General features: G+C 39.5%; 1 long non-coding RNA gene across 1 annotated transcript in view; it reads left to right on the top strand.

The window, feature by feature from the left end:
- Nucleotides 1–23,316, top strand: part of LOC311431386 — a 55,888-nt gene that overhangs the window by 29,605 nt on the left and 2,967 nt on the right. The window contains exons 4-5 of the long non-coding RNA XR_014689386.1: nt 10,896–10,940; nt 12,664–13,508. This is a non-coding gene — a long non-coding RNA (uncharacterized lncRNA). The remainder of the gene's footprint in view (nt 1–10,895; nt 10,941–12,663; nt 13,509–23,316) is intronic.

Raw genomic sequence — 23,316 nt, forward strand, 5'->3', positions numbered from 1 at the left:
AATTCAGAAGTGGCCAAGGATCCCAACAATGAAGAGTTCCTATCAAGAATAAATGTTGGTGCAGTCTATGGAAGACTGAAAATAAGCTTGAGTCTTGACCTGACTACAGGGAGGAGAAAGTAGAGCAGAGATAATGGGTTTTATATCATCTGAACACCTTGTCTTCCTAGGAACATGATGTTCTGAACTATATAATGGTTGTACTTAGACCTTCAAGCCCTTGCATTGCATTTGCTCATTCTATAGGATATGAAAGATCAGGGAAGGGTACCAAGAAGAAAGCAGATGATAATATCCTAAAAAAATTGTGGTTGTCCAGGCCATGTTTTCTGTACCCGAGTGTCTAAAGGAATTCCTTCTCTGAACATCTCATCCCCTTAACCTGGATAATTTGGAAGCTAGACTTACTGCAGAAGAATATTAGAACTCTCAGAAATTTTAGAACTTTTTTCTTTAATTAGATTCATATGGTTTAGTTTCAATCCCTCATCCATGTAATGGGAATAGACATAGCTATTTCCTAGCTGTCTGTGTGGAAACTTCAGAAATTTTCTAATACATACGTACAGATCTCTAAAAAAAAATAAAATCTGTGAACTGTATATATGTGTTATGATAAAGTTTTTACTCCACATTATCCACAACAGTCTTTCTTCATCCTCTTCTGGAGAGTGGTCCCAGATGTCATTTAACTCTAAACATCCAAAAGCTACACTGTGAACAAATGTATTCGTTTTTTTTCATATTCCTTTCTCTGATTCTGGTCACAGTGTCTTCTTGGTATATATTAATGAATGTATTTATAGCACTAGCAAGGTAATGGGATGGTATCACTCTTTTACAAACTGGTAGCAGAGACTCTGCCAAAATTGCCCTATATCAGCTCATTTTTGAGGCTAATTTTCAGGATTAGAGCCTACTTTTTCTGGGCATTCTACTGCTTTTTATGTGTTCAAAGCACAGTTCATATCAAACTTTTGCAACTATGAGCGTTTAGTACTCCAGCTGTTTCAGATTGGGCACTCATAAAATGAGGCAGCAGTTATCACAGAGAGTTTACTTAAATGGAATGATCAGTATCACACAGAAACTCTGTGATCTAGACAGATAAAAAAATGAGATTCTCCGGACAATAGTCAAGGCACTTAATCAGGAAGTCAGCCTCTCTTCTGGGAATTTTCATCTTTTTTCACCTGGTATGTCCCTCTCACAGCAACAAGCTGGACACAGCTACACATAACTTCCCACTTCACTTTGATTCATGCTTAGAACATGGTATATCTTGTAAATTGCATGAGGCAAGAGTATTGCAGATATACATGATATTCTGTGTTTATGATGTAAAGTCATACAGTTAAATATACTCTCATAATATATATGTACCTGGGTGGGTTGTATTTTACCTATTGAAATGGTTTGCAATATTTCATAATTTTAACCCTGTAAACTTAGGATCCCAGTAGTAGTTTGGGTTTTTGTTTTATTTTGTTGTTGTTGTTGTGCGCTTTTTTTTTTTTAATAACACCTTTTGAAATTTATATATATGTATATACATATATGTAAAGCAATCTCTTCTGCAATCACATGAAGACATTATTCCTTTTCCTCTCTCAAAATCAGCAGGAGCTTTAGAGAGCAAAACACAATTGTCTTCATGCATTGAACTGTCTGTGTCATTTAGTAACCCCAATTTAAATATAGTAGACTAATATAAATGTAGACCTTCTTTTTTCCTCTTTCACCATCCTCTTCTGTACTGGGTAGACCACTCGATGTGATTCAGAGTCCACCAGTGAACTGCAAAATGTGCCAGCTGGCAGAATTAGCTGTGAAATATAGTTGAAATAAAGGAAACAGTAGGAGGAATTTCCTCAAGGAGCTGATTTTGAAAGGTTCTTCTGACAAGAAAGCTGCACCCACTTTGATAAAGGTGTTTTGCAACGCCTTGAACTAGCATGATTCTGCAATTTGTTGTGGCAGCAGAAATATATCAGCTTCTGTCAAAGACTGCAAGACTAATTCTGTCTTTCCTCATTATTAGCTTACAAAAGCTAATAAAAAATTCAATATCTGAACACTAATGACAACACTGAAAACAAGTTTACGATCACACTCTTCTCTCCCTTTACTGCCAGTGCCTCAAACAATATTCCTACTCATTAAGATAGGGGCTGCAGCTGGTGACTTGCTTTCAGTGTAGTGGGCATTACATTTCAGCATTTCAGCATGTTCTTGGACTCCCAGACTGAAGCAGAAAAAGAAGTAACTTTCCTTAATTTGCTATTCTGGTATTTTTGTACCTCTTTGATACTGATTCCACTGTGTACATATGTAATGTCTCAGGCAGTGTTCTCATCAACATTATTTCTGATAGCAATCCTTCTTTCATGTTTCATTGTGCTCCATATTAGAAACTTAATTTACTTTGAACATAATGTCTTTGATGTTCATGAGACTTGTCATTCATATGTTAATGCTGTGAGATGAAGTTGACAGAGGGATTACGTACATGCCTGGATATCTGTCTGAGAGTGCTGCTTATTTGCCCTAATAGCATGTTCTTGTTTAGTTAGTGAATTTGCCTTATCCAGCTAGCTGTCTGATACCTGTACTTGTCCTTGAGTTATCTTGAAGGAAGAATCTTTCTGCCTGAACACCCTCCTGATGCCATGTAATCCATTCATGAGGTCCAACTATTTGAGGTCCCCGTCCTTCTATTTTCTCCTTTCTTGCTTGAGTAAACAGAAGAGATGCATTTGATCTGTTCAAGAGCCTGTCTGCATTTTGGTGCATATATGACTTCATATCCATCCTTTTGAGCAGACAGTGTGTGTGTGCATTCTGCTACCTTGAACCTGAGGTAAAAAATAACTATCCCTTTAAACAGAGCCTGGTACAGCATTTATTGAGGTAGGAGAACCATCCTTTAGTTTGATCTCTGAGCATTAGCTTTTTAACTGTATTGTTTAGAAGAGGAAGAGACAGCAATGATATGAACAGCCAAAATAATCAGTATCAGTCCAGCAATGTGTGACAGCTCCTCTCTGTGATCTCTCACTGCATTATGGGAATAGAAACACACATTCATCCAGTGCACATATTGTATATTAACTGAGGAGATACTTTCTGAACAAAAACAGCATTCCCAGTGTGCGTTTGCAATTCATTATATCTAGGAATGGAGCCATATACCCTGTTAAAGCCACATCTGCTACAAAATGCAACAGCTTGTCAGCTTTCTGCTTGCTGAACATACTACAGTCTGGTGCTCTCCTGTCTGTGTTGGACTTGTCTTAGAGTCCCAGCCTTGTTGATTCATCTATTGGAAGAATCAAAACTGCATGGAGATTGTCTTTTTCTGCTCCGTCAGCTGGGACTTGTGGGGAAATTATACTGGACTAAGGAAGAAAACCAAGATCCCCTAAAAAACTTCTCGATGTAGAAGAAGAATGAGATCATTAGTGCACATGGGAGATTTTTTCTTTGTAGAGCTCTGGATGTGGTGCAAATGTGGCTCCCTTCCAGTAGAAATCAAGGCACAAGGTGCAGGAGCACTCCCTGACCCAAGCCATTGCTAAAGTGTGCACACAGAACTGTGATCCTGGAAGAGCTCCTGGATCTGCCAGTTTGGGTGAGATTGTAGTACATCTCTAGTTCCTGTGACAGCTCATCTCAGAAAGCAAAAAAATGATAACTGAGCCCCTCACAAATGGATCACAGAATCATGCTATCAAGGAGTCTGGAAGGCAACTCTGGAGGCTTCCTTGTCCAACTGCCTTGCTCAAAGCAGAGCTGGCTAGAGCAGCTTGCTTAAGATATTGTAGAGGTGAGCTTTGAATACTTCCAAGGATGGAGACTCTACAACATCTTCTCAGCAGCCTGTTTCGCTGTTTGACTGCTCCTGCAGTAAAAAAAAAAAAAAAGAGTTTCCTTCAGTTTATGCCCATTGCTTCTTACCTTTTCATTGGGTACTACTGAGAAGAAGGCTTCACTGCCTTCACTCCCCTCATTAGGTAATTATACACATTGCCAGGATTCTTTACTCCACACTGAACAACCCCATCTCTCTCAGCCCCAACTAGTATGTCAGATACTCCAGTCCCTTAATTATCTTTGTTGCCTTACTTTCACTGAACTCTCCCCATTGTATCCATGTCTTGAGCTGAAGAGCCCAAATCTTGGCCAAACACTCCAGATATGTCTCACCACTGCTGAGCAGAAGACAAGGGTCACCTTCGATCTACTGGCAATGCTCTGCTTTGCCTGCAGCCCAGGATGCTGTTAGTTGCCTTTGCAGTATGGGTGCTTTGCTGGCTCATGGTCAGCTTGCTGTCCACCTGAGATCCAAGGTCTTTCTTTGCAGACCTGCTTTGCAGATGGTTGGTCCTGAGTGTGTACTGGTGCCTGGGGTTACTCCCCCCTGGTTGCAGGACTTAGCACTTCCCCTCTGTTGAACTTCACGATGTTCCTGTCAGTCTATTTCTTCAACCTATTGAGGTCCCTCTGGATGGTGGCATGACTCTCTGGTATGTCAGCCACTTCTCTCAGTTTTGTATCATTTTGTTGAAGTTTTTGCACACATATTTTGCACTCTGTCCCTTCATCCAGGTCATCAATGATGTTATGAGACTGGACCCTGTATCAGCCCCTGTGGTGCACAATTAGTTGCTGGACTCTAGCTGGCCTTTGTGCTACTGATCACAAACAATTCACTGGATCACCTGTCCCTACCTTCATTTTGTGTATTCTTCCTTGTAAAGTATGACTTTAGTCAGGAGCTCCTTCTTCATCCATGCAGGCCTCCTGTCACCACTGCTTGACTTCCTGCACATGGAAATGAACAATTCTTGAACTTGGAGGAGGTAATTCTTAAATATCAGCTATCTTTCCTGGATCCTTCTCTGTGGGGCTGTACCCCATGAGGGTCTTTCAAGCTGATCCCTGAAAAGTCCAAAATCTGCTCTCATGGAGCTCAGGATCATAGAATTGTAGAATGATAGTATGGTTTGGGTTGGAAAGCACCTTAAAGATCATCTAGTCCCACCCCACTTCCCATGTGCAGGGACACCTTCCAGTAGATCAGGTTGGCCAGGGCCTCATCCAGCCTGGTCTTGAACAGCTCCAGGGATGAGGCATCCACAACATCTTTGAGCAGGATTGTGACTCTGTTTTTTGTTTTCTTCCCTTTTTTCAGGATCTTGACTTACGATATGCTATGGTCACTGCAACCAGGGCTGTCCCTGACCTTCACATCTCCAGTAAGTTCTAACTTGTTTGTAGGTTTGAAATCCAGCAAAACTCTCTTCCTCCCCCCCCCCCCCCCAGTGGCTTCTTGATCACCTGTGTTGAGAACTTTTCAGCAATACACCCCAGAGACCTCCTCAATTGCTTATGTCCTTCTGTGTTATCCCTGCAGCAGATACTGAGGTGTTTCATTTTCCATGAAGGTCAGGGCCTGGAAATGTGAAGCTTCTTCCACTTCTCTGAAGAAAAGTCCTTCTTCCTGATCATGACTCTGTACCAAACAGCCAAGAACATGTTGTACATGTTGTTCTGCCCACTAATTCAGACCCGTAAGCTTTCATATGGTTCCTTACATATCCCCAGGCAAAAGTTTCACACATCCCCATTGCTCTCTCATGTACAAGGCAACTCCACTCCTCATCATCCTTGTCTGTCCTTCTCAGGGAGCCTATATTACTCCCTTCATTACTCCAATCATGTGAGCTATCCCATCACATCTCCATGACCTCAAAAAGATCATAGCCCTGCATAGCCCTGCACCTGCATTCAGACCTCTAGTTTCTTCCTGCTTGCTTCCCACACTGCATGCATCAGTGTATAGACACTTCAGAGAGACTCTCAACTCATGTTGATTTCCCAGAGAACATATGAAATCTTCCTCCATATTGCTTCCCTGTAGGTACTTCCATATTTGTGTGCATGTGGTGGGGGTAGGCCTTCTTCTGTCCTGTTTTGATAATTAAAGGTCTCTTTTGTTCACGTGACTCTTCGCCTTTCACTTACCAGCCTGGTCCACCTCTTCTGTCATTCCCACTGTCACTTCTAGTTTAAAGCCCTTTTCACTACATTGGCCAACCTATGTGTCCTGGTTTCAGTTAGAACAGAATTAATTTTCTTCCTAGTAGCTGGTGGAATGCTGTGTTTTGGCTTAGGATGAGAAGAGTGCTGATAACACCCCGATGTTTTAATTGTCGCAGAGCAGTGCTTATACCAAGCCAAGGACACCTCAGACTTTTGCTCTGTCCTGCCAACAGGCAGGCTGGGGGTACAGTAAGAGCTGGGAGGGGACAGACCCAGGACAGGTGACCCGAACTAGCCAAAGGGGTATTCCATACCATCTGACGTCATGCTAAACAATATATAGGGGTGGCTAGCCGGGGGGGGGGGGCGGACTGCTCGGGGTTAAGCTGGGCATCGGTCAGCGGGTGGTGAGCAATTGCATTGTGCATCACTTGTTTGTACATATTATTAGTAGTAGTACTATTATCATCATTGTATTATTATTATTATTATTATTATTATTTTCCTGTCTTATTAAACTGTCTTTATCTCAACTCACGAGCTTCACTTTCCATTTCTCTCCCCCGTCCCAGAGAGGGAGGGGGAGGGTGAGCGAACGGCTGCGTGGTGTTTAGCTGCCAGCCGGGTTAAACCACGACACTATGGCAAAGATGGTTTTGCCCTCTTGGTCAGATTTCATCCTTTCTTGGCACTTCTTCAGAGAGGATCCCTGGGTCCTAAAAGCTGAATCTCTGTTATCAACACCATGTGTGCAAACACTGGTTGATGTGCAGAATCCATCCACTCATGGAATCATAGAATGGCTTGGAAGAGACCTTAAGGATCATTTATTTCCAGCCCCCCTGATGCCTTCCACCAGACCAGGCTGCCAAAAGCTCCATCCAACCCAGCATTGAACTTTTTCAATGATGGGAAATTGACAGCTTCCCTGGGCAACCTGTTGCTGTACCTCACCCCTTATAGTAAAGAATTTCCTCCTAATGTCTAATTTAAATCTCCCTGCTTTTAGTTTTAAATCATTCTCTCTGTCCTGCCACTATTTGCCCATGTATGAAGTCGCTCTCCATCTTTGTTATAACCCCCTTTTTAAGTACTGAAAGGTCGCAATGAGCTCTCCCTTTCTCTTCTTCCCAGCTCTCTCAGTCTTTCTTCATATAAGAGTTGTTTCAGCCTTCTGGTCAATTTTGTGTCCCTTCAGTGGACCTGCTCTAACAGATCCACATCTGTTTTGTGCTGAGGCCTCAGACCTGGATGCAGTACTCCTTGAGCCCTTCATCTCTGTAAGATCCAAGGAGACACCACTGGACACGCATGCCCTTAGCCTTCACGTCAGAGCCATATAATATCCATGACCTCTCCTGGCCGTGCCATAGGTGCCAATGTAGAAGAGCAGATGAGCCTTGGTAGTTTCTCCACAATGTCCCAGATCCAAGCCCCTGCCAAACGGCAAACCTCCCTGGTGTCAGGGTGGCACAGGGGCTTCTGTCCCCTACTGCTGCTTCTTGTGCTTCAACCTTCGCTGCCACATGGCTTGTGTGCCACCACCTCTGGCCATGTCACAGAAGTAGGTTTGTCTCCATGGGGACTTCAATAAGGTCCAGAGGACCGCTTTCCTTATTTCTGATGCCACACAGATTTCCACCAGCACCCACTACCTGTGGCGAGGACCCTATCTCCCCAGCCCCAGCCTCTATGAGAGTCCCAGGCAAATAGCAGCCCAGCCTAGAGAATCATGTCCTATCCTCAGGAGCTCAAGCTGAGATGAGAAGATTGAAGTTCATGTCTTTGTGCATCCTTACACGATTACAGACCCCAGTCACTTCATCTATATACACACATCAGAGGGTGTCATTTAAGCAAATAAAGCCCTTTCTTCTACAGACAGGAAGGAAATGTGGGTGGTATTTTGTCCCTAATGTGAAAGTACCAGAGGAACTCAAAAAATTGGGAATATACAATTTATCTAAAAAGAAAAATTTGTTGCATCTTGGAAGAATTACTGTATCAGCTAGCTTCAACTAGCATGTAAAACTGCAGATAGTACTGTGAATCAGTGGTATTTTCTGAGAGATGTGTGTTCTTATTCATGTATGTATATTAAAATGCTTTACTGTTTTGATTAGCCTAATAGAAAATAGAACTTGGAAATAAACTTTTCAAAATATTTCCACAAAACACAGTGTTATTTAAAAACTGTCAGAAAGTGAGTTGGCATTATACTGATTTTTGCAGGAAGGCAAGTACAAGTATTTATTTTGAAGGGGATAGAATAAAGAAGGATCAGAGATACCATTTCATTCTTCTCTGTATTTTACTTCCTTTTAGATTTCTAAGTCTCTCACAAAGCAAATGTCATTTTGAAGATGCAAAACTAAAAAACACTAAAAATCAGCTTTTTTCAAGAATGTCACTATGCTTTACTCCCATTTGCCAGTAGAAAGTATGTGTTCTGAATTTCAATTAAGTACAGTTTTAGGAAGGCAGAAGACCTCATGAGGCAGCTATAGAGCCAGCTCCAAAATAGCACCATGGGATAACCGCATTGGTTCCAGTGTCTGATGTTTTTCTGTGATCTCTTCATATTACTTCAACTGTTATTTAACCCTTAGAAACTGACAAAAAAAAGCCCTAGGAAAAAGACTCAGTTCAATAAAATTCTATATTTAGTCTTATTGCTAAAACTGCTGTATAACCATTAGGAGCACTGAGATCCTCAATTTCCAAATCTTTGAATTTTCATGGTGAATGAAGAGAAATATAGTCTAGTCATTAAAAAAGAAGTTTGTATGCCCGTCATCCAAGTTAGAGCTAGTGTCCACTAAAAAGTATTTCCTGTGACCTCATAAGGCTCTGATTATTTTTCAATAAAAAGTGAAGAACAGCAGGATGGCTTCCCATGAGTTACTCTAGAACAATGGATCTCTGCAGCCCAATGTTTTAAAAAGAAATTTCTTAGTGCAATTGATCTGAAACAAACTAACAAACAAACAAACAAAAAAAAACCAACTTGATAATAAAGTTTTACCAAAAGATTGCACTCTTCTCTTAATACTAAAGACCAAAACTGTTAGCATTTTTGGGCCTACGAGTAAGCAAAGAACTGCTGATCTTCTGTATTAAGCTCTTTTTTATAAGCGATTGAAGAAACAAATACAAATTCTTTAGAAATCCTGGTTGTGTTCTTCACCAGAAAGTGGTAGAGTCTCTTGAGGCTAGATGACAGTGAGTTAAGGCAATCTTGAAGAGCAGTGTTTTCCTGTCTCTTGTGCCAGCTGTGTGTGTTGATGCAGAGCTGCCTCTTTAATTCCTTACACTCTTCTAGACTCAGAACTCTGAGAACCAGGAAGTTGGTTGCTATTTCAATAATGCATTTTTAAGCAATACCTCATATTTCTGCAGCACCGGTGCTGTTGCTTCCTCTTAGATAGGACAGAACAGTTAAAAGGCAGAAGAACAGTTGCACCAAGGAATCTGTAGCTATTTCTAACATAGCCTCACACTGCATTTTTCCCAAGAAAACACCATTCTGCTTCCTCAAAGTGCCTTACTACTTCCTTTTTCAAAGTTCCCACACCATTTTACAACACATGTCATTTAAGACCAATCTTTCCCCCATCCATCAAAAGACCCCCAGTCATTCCCAGAGTGTACTTGCTGCTAATAATTCCCTTGGTAATAAGAAACAGCTGTTAGAGCAGCCCTAGATCTCATCAACAAAATATGCTTTGCTGTATGTTTTTCAATACATACCAAGGTTGTGCTCAGGGAAGACGTGCATATACCCCTAGCCTATGGAGCAGAGTTTCTTTGACCTTGTATCTCAGTCACAGCCTTGTCAAGCCTCTCTAGCTTTCCCACCTAACACGGTGAATGTAACTGGAAGACAAAAAAGATCATTCCCAGAGGCTGCTGCCCACAGCATATGGCTAAGGTAAAACAGCTTGCAACTTAATTTGTTTTTCAAAGGCTTGATATTTCTCAAAGTCAATACATTGCAAGAGCAAGATACATTGCCAGGGAAACTTAATACTGGATTCATTAAGATTTTGTGTTGAATTCTGTCTCAATGGTTAGTATTTATGGACTAGGTGTTAAGTATTTTAGATTTCTTTGTTTTGGTCTTTTGTCTTTGCAACACAAAATATGTAGGCTGAAGTGACATGCGTATAGAATTGATTCAGCCCAGAGAAGTTACATGTGAGTTAAAAGTACATATTCTCAAGCGACCTGTACATGTAATATAAAGCTTGATGTGAATATTATATTTGGTTTGGTACAGAAACAAAACAAAAATATACGGAAACTTTTGTCATTACATGTCTGCATTGAAACATACCACAAACATGAGTTGTGTTTGGAAGATGTTCCTAAAGGTAGTATAGTGACATACATTATTAAAACAGGCCTTTTTGATTTCATAAATTGTGTCAAACATATCCCAAAACATGTTTAATTACCAGTGTCAGAAAAGCTTCATATATGCCTGCTCTGCTGATTGACCCAACCTATACTCTTTTTAAAAAATTATAAGACTTGGAGTCAATTCCCTGGAGGGTCCCCAGAACATTTCCTGGATAATAATGATGCAATAGTTTCCTATCCTATTGATGGTTGTCCCAGAGCACCTCAGAACAAATGCTCCTGTTCCCTGAAAGCTGCTCAAGTACCAGGATGCTGCTATAAATGGTTGAAATGTGATGCAGTTTCCCCTTCAACTTCCTCCAGCTCAGCCTAATGGGGATTAAGAGCCATTAAAGGCTCTTTGCAGCATATGCAGTTGCTATTGATCAGTTATGTTAGCCAATGATCTGATTACAATCGTCTTTTTTTTTTTTTTTTTCTTTTCCCAGTGCTTTACTGGCAGAAAGAAACATACAAACAACATACAATAAAAGGTAAGGAATGAAGGTACTGGGCCTCTCTGTGTGTGCTAAGAATTTTAGTTGCTAAAATGAAAGATTGCCTCTGTCTCTGTCCATGAGTAAAAGATTCTACTTGTAATCCAGGAAGCAAGGCTGGAGTGAAAACAGATATATGAGTAGAGCTCAGCTAGCTTGTCTTGCACAGTGGGTTCTACATTCTGCTGAATGATAGCAGAGCTGAAACAAGGTGAGTGTGAGAAATGCCTCTCACTTTCAGTGGTATAAAGTCAGGAAAACATCAGAAAGATAGGCGTGTCGTTTCCTGTCCCCTTGGGTTGGCCAAGTGGTTGCCTCTGCTGAGTCAGCATTCTAACCCCTGTGCTTTTCACAAAGCTATAGAATCACAGAAGCATAGAATATCTTGAGTTGGAAGTGACCTGCAAGGATCATCAAGTCCAATTCCTGGCTCCATGCAGGACCACCCAAAAAATCAGACCATGGGTCTGAAAGCATTGTCCAAATGCTTGATTCCATGATCACAGGCTTGGTGCCATGATCATTTCCCTGGGGAGCCTTTTCAAGTGCCCAACCACCCTCTCAGTAAAGAACCTTTTCCTAATATCCAACCAGAACCTCCTCTGATGCAGTTTCCTGCTGTCAGGTAGGTATAACACCTCTTGAGAAAAGAACCCAGCTGTAATTCTTTGCTGTACTGAACCCAGTTAATTGTGTGCAAATAGGTACTGGACTGAGCCTTGTGAAGGGGGTAGCAGTATATCAGCCCCTACTTAGACTGCCAAAGAATTTCTCAGGAAAGGGTCCAGGGTACCATCAGTAAAATACCAGCACATTACTTATGAAATGCAGCATGGGTGGGTGTCCAGGGCAAAAACATGATCTTAGCCTGACAGTGAAAGGAAATGTAAGGGACAGAATGTGAGTTAAGAAAAGAAGCAGGAGAGGTGTATTCCACTATGACCAATGCAATAATTTGATCTCAATTCCTAAAAAGAGCACAACATGTTTTGTGTTTTTCCTAATTTCATGAAGTGCAACTATCCCAGAGCAGTCTGGAATTCCACAAAAGATTGCTGAACCCTCCATGTCCAGAGAGACCTCCCTCAGAAGACAACGACCTGTTTCAGAAGCATAAACATGAGCAGAATTATGCTTGCTTGACTTTGGAAGTCCCAGCTCTTATTGGCAGCTGAATGACTCCCTAGAGCACTTTGTTGTTTTTAGAACGGACAAAAACTCAGGCAGGGCACAAATAAGCTATCTAGTTCAGCATTACCCTGGGGCAGGAGGCTGCTGCCCTGTTCTAACCTTTGATGATTTGAACACGTTTGTTTGCTCTATGTATGATGTAGAAATTCATAGAACATTTTACTGAGCCTTTATACATCTGAGTCTTGAGTGTTTTTCTTTTTGTGGTAGTTTCCAGCTGAATACTTCAGTTCTAAGAGAAAATGTTTTTGATAACGAAGAGATCACAATGCTCCAAAACCCTGACTCCTGCAGGCAACACTGGAGAACATGTTTCCTATGAAGTGTTCTCAGAGTTCATTAGATCAGATTTCAGATTTTCTTTCTAAAACAAGAGGATTTGGGTTGTGTTTGTGCTGCTGCTGCTGTTCCTGCACCATGCAGAGTTCTTGACATGGAGTGGGGAGCATCAGTATCCTTATAGGCTGCTGTTTGGCTAGAGGCATAACTCCTCAAGATAATTTGTTTATTACTCTTAACTTCAGTACAGAAATGAGCTGAGAGTCATCATCATCCCGTCCTGACAGATGCCACTGGCATGGAAATGTGCCTCCAGCAGATGCATGGTGAGAACATTCATATGGAGGGAGCTGTGGTGAGAAACAGGAGGGTCAGAGCAGACTTTGACCATGCTGAGAGAAACTGTGAAAGCTGTTACACAGCATCGATGGGTTCTTGGACAGGGGAGAATACTGTGGGACCTCTGTGTAGAAAAGGAAATAAGTCACTCTGGACTACCAAGTGAACACATGATGAGACACAGGGAGAGTGAGTGGGAGGATGGGATGCTTTCTACTGAGGCTTCCAGCGTAGCTGTAGGAACCAGGACAATAGCAGTGACACAATACATAAGAGAAGTCTCCAGTAAGTTCTTCCTCCAGGGCTACTAGCAAAGTAGCCCTCCAGTACACCACTAGCAAAAAGTATTCATAAATTATCAAGAAGAGCTCCTTTCCAGTGAATTGTTAGGACTTCTACCTGCTTTTCCATCTTCATAACCTTGAATTCAGTCACTCTGGATATATGCATCTCTGGATTTTACATTTAGAGCTGTAATGCAATCTTGCCATACCGACTTGCTTTACTTTGTGCACTTCGGTCTTATGCAGGGCTGTCTTCTCTCCAGCAAAGTTGATCAAGAAACTGGGTGCGATGGAACCGCTGACAGCAGCTACTTGCTATAAAAAGCTAATAGTACTTTGTGGACCATGAGAGGAATGACAGAAATACAACTTAAATTCTGGACTGTTTACAATCTACTTTGATGAAATAGTGCCCTGACACTGGAACAGTGAGATCAGTTTCTCCGCGTTGCAGCCATTGTTCACAACAGTGGTAGGTCAGAATTTTCTGCGTCAGTCAATTATTTTACCTGTGACTTTGAAAATGCTGCCAGCTCTTCGATATTGAAAATCTTATGATTTTACTGACAGAATATTTTTGACTAATCTTTTAATAGTGCCTGGCAGTACCCCTGTGCTGTTTTACTGTCTTGTCTTCAAATACTTGGCTTAGAATGGATGACACTTTTCATGGTTTTATATGGAAATGTGGTCTAAGTTGAAGCTGCCTGCCATTTCTTCAGAGAGGTCACCTCTAGTTTAGGTAGCTACCTGCTCCACTTATTTCTTTCATATGCAGAGAGTTAAAAAATAAAATGGGCTGGACAGCGAGTGTGGAGTATGCAGAACTGAAGCAGGAAGGAGAAGAAAGGAGAGAAGGATTCCTAAAGACGTAAATTTTAATAAATTTGCTGATAAAAATAGAGAAAACAAAACTTTGCAGAAAACACAGTTTGAGTAATTCCTTTGGAATCCAGTTATTTAGATTTTGACTATGTTACTTCTGCCAAAGATGATGAAAAATGTGTGTGCGTGTATGTAATATATATATATATAATGTATATATTTATATATAACATATGTCTGTTCTACAAGTCTGTAATTCCTGTCTTAACTTTATACAGTCAGGTTCACAGTTCCCCAGATCTCTTATGCTCCTGAGGTATCAAAAAATTTAGGTGGTTAAGTCTTCAAACTTTTAGGAAGTTGGAATATAAATACTTGAGTTTACCCTAGGTGAAGCATCTGGGACAGTTATGTCTCATCTAATGCTTAATGGCCCAATTGCTTGGTAGACCCATTCATAATTCATCAGACATCTGATTAAACGTAGCTTAGTCTGACTCATGTGGTAGTGTTGAGGCTAAATTAAAGGCAAAACATTATACTTGCACAACTTGCCTATATATGATAAGCATGTAGAATGAACTCTCTCCTGCTGATTAAAATATATGAATCATTTTATATGGTCCTATATTCCAAATAATACAGATTCCCTTTTTCTCTGGGATAGCAGAAATTTCTGTTTACTTTGATAATTGTTTCCTCTTTTTCTTTCTTTTTATCTTTTTTTTTCTTTTTCTTTTTCTTTCTTTCTTTATTTGGAAACAAGACAGGCTTACACCTTAAATATCCATATCTATTGCATATGTAGCACACCTCACACAAGACCAAGACTGGGTATATAAGGATCCCCTGGGCAGGTGATAAACTCACTATCTGTTTCTTAATATTATGCAAAATACTTCTGTTATGCGGAAGAACTGCATTCTACCAGTATTCTTTATTTCTTTTCATGTTGTAAAGTTCAGTACTATGTATTATTTCAGTTTCTATATCATTTTATTTCAGCTTTTAGAATATATGTCAAGAGAATTTAAGTATAGTACAGTGTTACCATTTACCATAATGATGATCTCTATTTAATAACATAACACAGGAAGAATCTTACCCCGTATATATCTCTTGAAAAGTCATAGGAAATAGGGTCTCTGACAAAATATTGGAGCAAAACAGCCACTAATCTCAGCTTCAGAAAGAGAAAATGAAGAGCAATTCTGGCAATAACAGTATGAGCATTTAATTACTAAGCATAGTGTTAAAAGAAAATGTAATATATTTATATAACCTCACAAGAACAATAAAACAGTAAATAATTAAAAGCATGCATTTGTAAGGAATTATATCTTACAGATAAATGTGATGTCCTGCTCATAAAAGGTTAAAGGTTGGATATGTTGAGGGAACTCATTGTATGTTAATATGGAGCCATCAGATGCAGCCCTATAGTTAAGTATGAATTTTGCACTAAAAACAGGAAATCAACTTTGTATTGTTTGAAAATTATTAGGTATTTTTCCTTTTTGAGTACAAAGTACTATTTCTGAGAATTCCCAAGCAGATTTACTAATTACAGTTAAAGAATCCTTTTAAAATTCCCTTTAAGGAAAGATATATCAAATCTTTTTTTTGGTGTCCTAAGGGATCTTGATAAATCAGACTTTTCAAATTCTCCATAGAATTAAAAGTCACTGGCATATTATGCATATGCTATATTTGAAGATTTCTTTAGGAGCAGTGATCTTTCTATATTCATAAATCATTTTCTCCTACTGTAAGGCTAACACATAAAATATTCAGAAAAGCTAGCAAGAAATTACTGTCTTTCAAATGACAGCCATCTCCCATTGTTGATAGGCATATGGACAGAGTCTGACCCAAGCAGAGGTGAGCATATCCACCAGTTTCAGACAGCCTAGCAAATCCTAACCAAGGGCAATTTGGCTTCATTCTCATTGTATATGCTAGAGAGAAGCAGGCATACTCGTTAAGGCTGCCATCAGTGGGTCATGAAACATATCATTTTACAACCATTATTAGAGATCATACCAGTCTATTAAGACTCAGATGATGAAGTTAGACTTCCCTATTACTCTGTCTTGAGCTAAAGCCAAGAATTTTTCAGGCTAAGGGTTGAGAAAACAACAAGGAATGGAAGGAGGTAGATAAGAGCTGGGGGCAGGGAAAGAGAGAGATGGAAAGACAGAGAGCTGTATACAATCCATATATTGATGGATTTGCAGCACAAATGCTTCAGTCATCCTTAGCAGTTTGACATGAACATTTGCTGGGGAATTAATGAATGGAGCGAGAACTGAGAAGAAAGTTCTTTTGGGGAGGAGCACTAGTGAGTTAGCCTCATCCTCTGATGAGGGGAATGGGGATTGGGCTGTGTATTTCCACTACTCACTGAATGCCTGTAGCTGTAGCAGAAAGCATATGTGGATCCAGACTCAGTAAAGGGGGAAGAATGGGAAAACCGGCATTTTTGTCATTTTAAAGCAGAGCTCTGTTTCATGTGTGTTTCGTCTCCCTTTCAGTAGCTTTTCAAGGGCATTTGTAAAACAATGATTTGATCATGGAAAACAAATTCTGGATGGCTAGATAAAAAAAAATATATATATGTTTGATTCAATGGCAAGAATACTTATTTAACAGTGCCTGGCTTTAGAAGAGGACACTCTCCAGTGAGATAACAGAAAAGACATCACATGACATTGGCATCTGACTCTGCAAAGAACCATCACAATAAATTTGGAGAAGAAATCCATAATATGAAAAGTACTTGTATAACATATACTACCTTATATAATAGTGGAAAGGATCGTAAACATTTGATGATTGCTAATACACTGTCAGGAGGAAAAAAAAAAAAAAAAGAGTATTAATTGTACTCACTTCTGGAACAGTTAGTCTTGTAATTTCAGTTTTTACCTTCCACATTTTCCACAGAAGTGTTAATCTTTTGAGCCTCCTAGCCAGAGTCTCTGGAAGGCTAGCTTCCCGCTGCTGCACTCCCCTCTTTGTGTGGAAAAAAAAAAAAAAAAAAAAAAAAAAAAAAAAAAAGTGATTTGCTTTTTGTATGCTATTTATAGAGAGCTTCTCCACAGAGATGGCATCCCCTCCCCCCGACAGCTCCGAGCATCCTCGTATTGCAGCACCCGCCACCTGATGTCCTATTTTCTCATTGGCTCTAGCTGTACCCAAACCCTGTGACTCCTCTGAGCTCACACCCAGCTGTACCAGATCCGAGTCTCCTGCAGCGAGGCATAATCTTCACTTTCACTTCTGTCATTTGTCCCTAATATGCCAAAGCATCTGAACAAGTGCTTGTATTCATTCCCAGAGCCCCCCATCCTAGGTTCAGCCTGGAGGTCACTATGGGAATAAATGTGCTCCTCGGCTCTCCAAGGTGGTAAGCAGCTCTGTTACGGGATCTCCGCTCCTTGCAGGAGGACTGTAACCCATATCATCACATCTGAAACAGAGATTTTATATTCAGATGACCTTCTATTTCTGGAGATTGTAAATACTGTTGCTCCCTACATCTGCTGTTTAAGTAAAAGTCAGGGGACCGATTAACTTTCTCAATGGGATTTCCCTGTGAGGATAAAGCCAGGTGACTGTGACAAGGTCACTAAGAAAAGCAGTCTTGTGATTTTAAGCTTGACAGAAATCTGGCAGGAAGCACAGATGAGAGAAATGTCACACTTAGGCAATGATAACCTTAAATATCAGAGACTGAGCTCAGAAATGCTTTTTTTTTCCTTTTTTTTTTTTCTTTTTTTTTTTTTTCGGCCCATCAGAAGGGTTCATGAAATATGTCTGTTTGTTCATTCCTCCAGGAGACCCTCTCTGTTCTTACATCTCAGTGTGTTATGATAAATAATGCATTGCCTTCCCAATAGCCTTGATAAAACTGCTTCTTTAACCATATGAGGAGTACATTTCAAAAAGAGAACAAGCAGAGCACAGAGATGGAAATTAACCCCAGGACCGCCAGCCTCCATTAGCAATAATGGTGTCTGACAATTCCGGGGTTAAATGAGAAGTAGGTGCCTTTTTACTGAGTTCTGCTCTTTGTTCTTGCTTTAGTGTGTGTCATTGTGGAGACTGTCATGTAAGGTTAATGACAGCCTCTCATTACCCTTGTCAAATATGTAATAATGTGGCCCAACAACAGGGCTGAATGGCTCCTGCTTGTCAGACCCCTATGTTTTGCCTAGCAGATGGTCACTGTGTTTGGAGAGGCCCTCAGATCCATCAGTGCTATCCTGAACACGTGTGTGAGGGCGGCATTTTTCCCTGATGGGACAGCTCGTGGATGGAATACTAATTGGGCACAGCAAGACAACTGAGGATTTATTTATTTTTATTCCTGGTAGAAATATGTTGTGTTCCAGGGAGAGGAGGGGGAGGGAGGGAGAGGCAATCCCCCACTTTCACCGCCAACCCTGTTCTTATTGTCTGACTCCTTACACTAGCAAAATCTCCACTTGTTATACCTTATGCTGAAAATCTGGGCTCCTCAGCTACAGTGTTAATGGACACAGAAATTCAGACTTTAACCAACTTTTGATTCTACATTTGAAAAATCTGACTTCTATTCCCCTATTTATTAAAAAAAAAAAAAAAAAAAAAAAAAAAAGTGATGGAGATATTGCTTATACATTCTAAGTTTTGGAGAGCATCATGTTAACTTATCCCCTTGATATTACCTCCCTTACCTCCCTAGTTATTAGGGTTAAATATTTATGTTGTGGTAGCTGATCCTCCTGTGTTAGGTAGTGTGCCAACAGAAAATACCTGTTCCTACTCAAGGGAACATAACCCCCTTTAGCATTAGGTTGGTGATGTGAAAGACAGTGGTTTGTATTTTCAGAGATCTCAGTAACCTGCTCTGAAAGTTGGTATTTGACTGTGTGGCCACACCTATTAAACAGAGAGCCCTTTGCAACAGGAACTTACACTACTTGAAGGCTTGGGCTGGGGCTGCCTCAGTCAGGTAGAGAGTTTTAGGTTTTTATTTATTTTCCTTTCTTTTAAAAACATTTTATCTTTTTATTGTTCAAAATGCAATCTTTGAGTGCTAAGCTAGTGCAAAGTGATGTAATATGTTCCCCCATTGGGAAACTTTGCACTAATAGAACTTCAATTTATTTATTTATTTATTTATTTTGAAAATGCATAATATGAGCAGCCTGCACAGCCATAAAATCATGTTTTATCTGATGTGGTTAGGTACAATTCATCTACATCAGGGAGTGGGATTGATGTGACTAAAATTAGGGTAGTTATAATGGTGCAAACGTTCTTAATGTAGACTATACCTCAGTCTGCAGAACATGAAAAATTTGTTCTAAAAAGAATAATCAGCCCTATTTGTTTCAGAGGGATGTTAACATTGAAACTTAAATATAGCAGTGTAGAAATCAACATGGTTAACTACTTCACTACTAAGCTTTATGATAGAAATAATTCCTATCACAAAGAGCTTTTTTATTTTAGTAAGAATTAGATTCAAATAATGTAACATAAATTAAGAGTGGGAAAGGGCACTGGTTGCCTTATTCCATTTCAGATTAAAATTATTAAAACTACTGATTGTTAACTGCAGTGAAACTGCCCTGGTGTTCCTGTCACCCCCATCAGAACAGTTCAGAATCACAGGTTTTAGCAGCAGCAGGTCAGGTTGTCAGAGTTCCTATAATCAATCCTGTTACAGGCTAAGAAGAAAAGCTGAGCATCAGGAAAAATAAATTTTTAGTCTTTTCCAGTGGAAAGACAAGGAAAACTTGCATGGAAAATCATAATCACCTCAGGAGTGTAAGGAAAACAAAGCATAAAAGCTATCCCTATGAATGCCCACAGGTCATTTTAGGAGATTCACTCTCCCAACTCTTTCAAATATCATTGATTTTTTTTTTTTTTTTTTTTTTTTGAGTAAAATGATCATCTTTAAATGATTAAATTAAAGGCCAGATCTCCACTTCTCCTGCAGTGGAGGAGCACATACAGCTTAGATACCTCATTTTTGAGGCTGTGAGTGTGCAGCTGAGAGAGTGAGAGGCACTTTTCCCACTGCCAGTCTGGCAGCAGTCTTCTAAAAAATTCTGCAGTCAGCAGCCTTTGCTATTTTTTTTTAAAGACAATTACTCTGAATATTACTCAAGTTGGCATAGTTCCCTTTTCTCTCTACTGAGTCTCTCTTACTGAAAAAGCAAAGAAATGGGACATTTGTTGTAAATGGCTAGTTCTCTAGATACTTGCTCCTTGATACTGGTGTTGTTCCTGACAGAAAGGAATCTAAGAATAGAAGAAAAGAAATCATGGGAAGTTACTGGAGCTTCCTAAGGGAAAACAAATGAGAAATAGAAAGGATGCAGCATTTGAGTCAGCTTTCCACCATGCCCACACATGATGATGAGGCATTATGTCTTAGGAGATTGTGACAGCAGAAAAAATAGTTGTAACCATAAAGTACATCTACTTTGTTAAGAAGGCTGGTGAAACACAAAGTTGTAGGCCAAAGCTGCTTATTAGTATAGGTGAAGACAATAAAGGATCAAAATTATGTAAATAAAGAAGGCAATTAAAACTAGTGACATCCTCAACAAGTATCTCTGAAATTAGCAGACTTACAATAAAGTCATCAGCCATCTCTGCTGGCTTTCTCAGTTTCATTTGGGAACACAAAGCAACATCAGTGTGGAATTTAAAACTCTATTTATTTTTTTATTTTTATTTTTTTTTATAAACCCTTTTCTAATGTGCAAGCTTACTGATTAAATTTGTATTTATTTTTTTTTCTACAGTTACTTTGCTAATGTGGTGTAGTTCATGACTTTACAAAATACTGAGAGAATGACAGAACTCAATGTAACCCATATTTAAGATGAAAACTCCCCGACTTAGAGGAAAGAAAGCAAATCTGGCAACACACAGATCTTTTTGGCTAACCAGGAAGAGTGGTGAATCTGACAGTATGTTAAGAAAAGGCTGGTAGAGTAGCCTGATATTCTTGCCATTAAAAATTAGTGAAAACTGAAGTTCAAAGACACAAAGCAGAGTATGGGAGAATACAGTGAGAAAGCCAAGTGGCACGGTTGTAGAAATAAAGTGTAGAGGAAAGACAGTAGCTCCAAATCAGTTAAGACTACAATCCAGGCTGAAAGATAGAGATGGAGGCAGTGTCTGTTGTGGTCATTCCCTCGCATAGTGAGAGTGGGCCCAAAACAACTTCAGAGATGACGAAAAGACCAACTTCAGTATTGAGAGGCACAGTTGATGACTACAAGGCAATTAAAATGAATCGGCTGAATTTGTTTATTTGAAGGTAGTATGAGTGAAAGCTCTCCTGTTTAGGAATTCAGGTAATGCTTGCATCTGCCTAGGGAAGGTGGGGGAATTGATTTGACTGATAGAATATATTATAGCTTACTGTTTCAAGAGTATTGATATGCTGAAGCAGAGATATATAACCTGGAGCTACACAGATCTTTTTTTTTTTTTTTTTTTTTTTTTCCTAAACTGCCTGTCTTCTGAACATGATATGAGAAAGGTATCAAGTTATTTGAGTGTCAATAAACCAGACTACATATTTATGGGTAGTGAGCAAAACATGTTTTTCAGTGTTAGCTCCCTGAACCCTTATAAAGCCCAATTCTTGTAGCATTACTATACTTTACAATTCTATGACAGATTGTGACAAACACAGAATAACAATGCCACAGCTGTCAGCTTAAGCCTAGGAGGGGAGTGAAAACCTGCAGCTGTGAGGGATACAGAAGGTCTTGGGGCAGCTATTTGGTTGGGTAGACAAAGTTGAAGATAGGGTGTGAATAATGACATTTGGGTCAACTCATTAAATGTTGTATTTGGGTTAGGAGGCATCACTTGACAGCATTTGATATACAGATCTTTGTGTCTTCTTCAGTGAACTCTAATGGTGAAATCTTAAAATTCTGCTACTTTGTAGATGTCAGAATCTGGACAATACTGTTGTGGTTGTACAAATCTAGATACAATGCAGGACGACAATGAAAAATGAATAAATCCAAATACAGGTCAAAGACAGTATCTTCTCTTAAAAACTGAGGTAATTAGAAATTGGAGTAATTTCTTATACTTGAATTATTGAACTGAACAATACTTGGAATAAAGGCATAAGTCCATGGAGATATGTAAAATGTACTTTTCCCAAACTCTAAGGAGTTGGGATTGGCTTGGACTGTGTGTACTACATAGCTCCCATTCCCTGACTTTTTTGTGTAGTCAAGGAGAGAAGATGGTATAACATTTACTATATTTAAATAGAGCGTTACAACTTTCTCTCTCCATTTACAGTATTTTGAGAGAGCTTAGCAGCTCTGGATATCTGGGTAGTCTCAATAACTGAACTTAGAAACCATAGCAGGCATGCAAGTTTACTTTGAATATTAGTAGTCTGAATATGGTCCCTGGAAGGGCTATGCTTTAGGTACAAGCCAGCTTGGGGAAATATTATAATGAATATCATTCTTCACAAACACAAAACAAAAACAAAAGAAACAAACAAACTATTAATTTCTAGCAGATTTCTTATTTATAGTTTACTTAGGGCTAGTATTTTCACTTGAAAATCAACCTATATTCACTGTGTATTTTAGATTCAGTAGAGTAGATGGACCATTGCATTAAATGTCAGAATCTTCAACACATTGAACAGCAATGAGCTAAAGATTTGACTTTCTTAATTGAAGGTTTCTATTTCTCACAATGTTACAAAGTTTGAAATTTTTTCTCCTAATGACTTGACTCTTTGTGAAAACACTGAATAACACAAAGAACTGGGCCTTATCATATTTAACTGCTATCAAAAGCAAAGAGAAACATGCCTTAGTTTTGTGTGGACAGACAGGACAGCTCTGTCTGTTCCCAGTCATTTTGATATGGCCCTCTAGCTCTTTAAAACCACAGAGAAAAACTTTTCCTAGATAACTAAAACTTAAACTTTAAAAAATGAAAAGTTTTCTTTGCTTTTTAACTGTCACTTAATTATGACAGTGAAAAGCAAAGTGATTTGAAAAGGTACAGAGCACTTCTTTTTCAAGAAATTGGCAAATTTAAGACTCTCCTGTGTAGTAGCACAGGGAAAAGTGAAAGCTAACTTTTCTATTTGGAATGACCATGATTTAATTGGCTCCTACTGATCCTTTATTAATTAAAAAAAATATATTGTAGGCTCTTCGAAGCCTGCATTTGCTTCCCGTTTAAAAACACACTTGTCAATCTTGCCCTCCTGCTGCAATATCAGGAAGTGAGTTTATGGATTTTAAGGATTCAGTAAAATATCTGTGCTTCATGCCTCCAGTGTTTATCCTAGGAATGGAAAGGTAGCTGGGAGCTGTTTCCCAGCTCACACATGACTTTTCAAACAATGCAGTAGATAGAGCTGAAGGCTTCTCCACGGCCAGTTCTTG

The sequence above is a fragment of the Aythya ferina genome (assembly GCF_964211825.1).
Source record: "Aythya ferina genome assembly, chromosome: 2".
Lineage (NCBI taxonomy): Eukaryota > Metazoa > Chordata > Aves > Anseriformes > Anatidae > Aythya > Aythya ferina.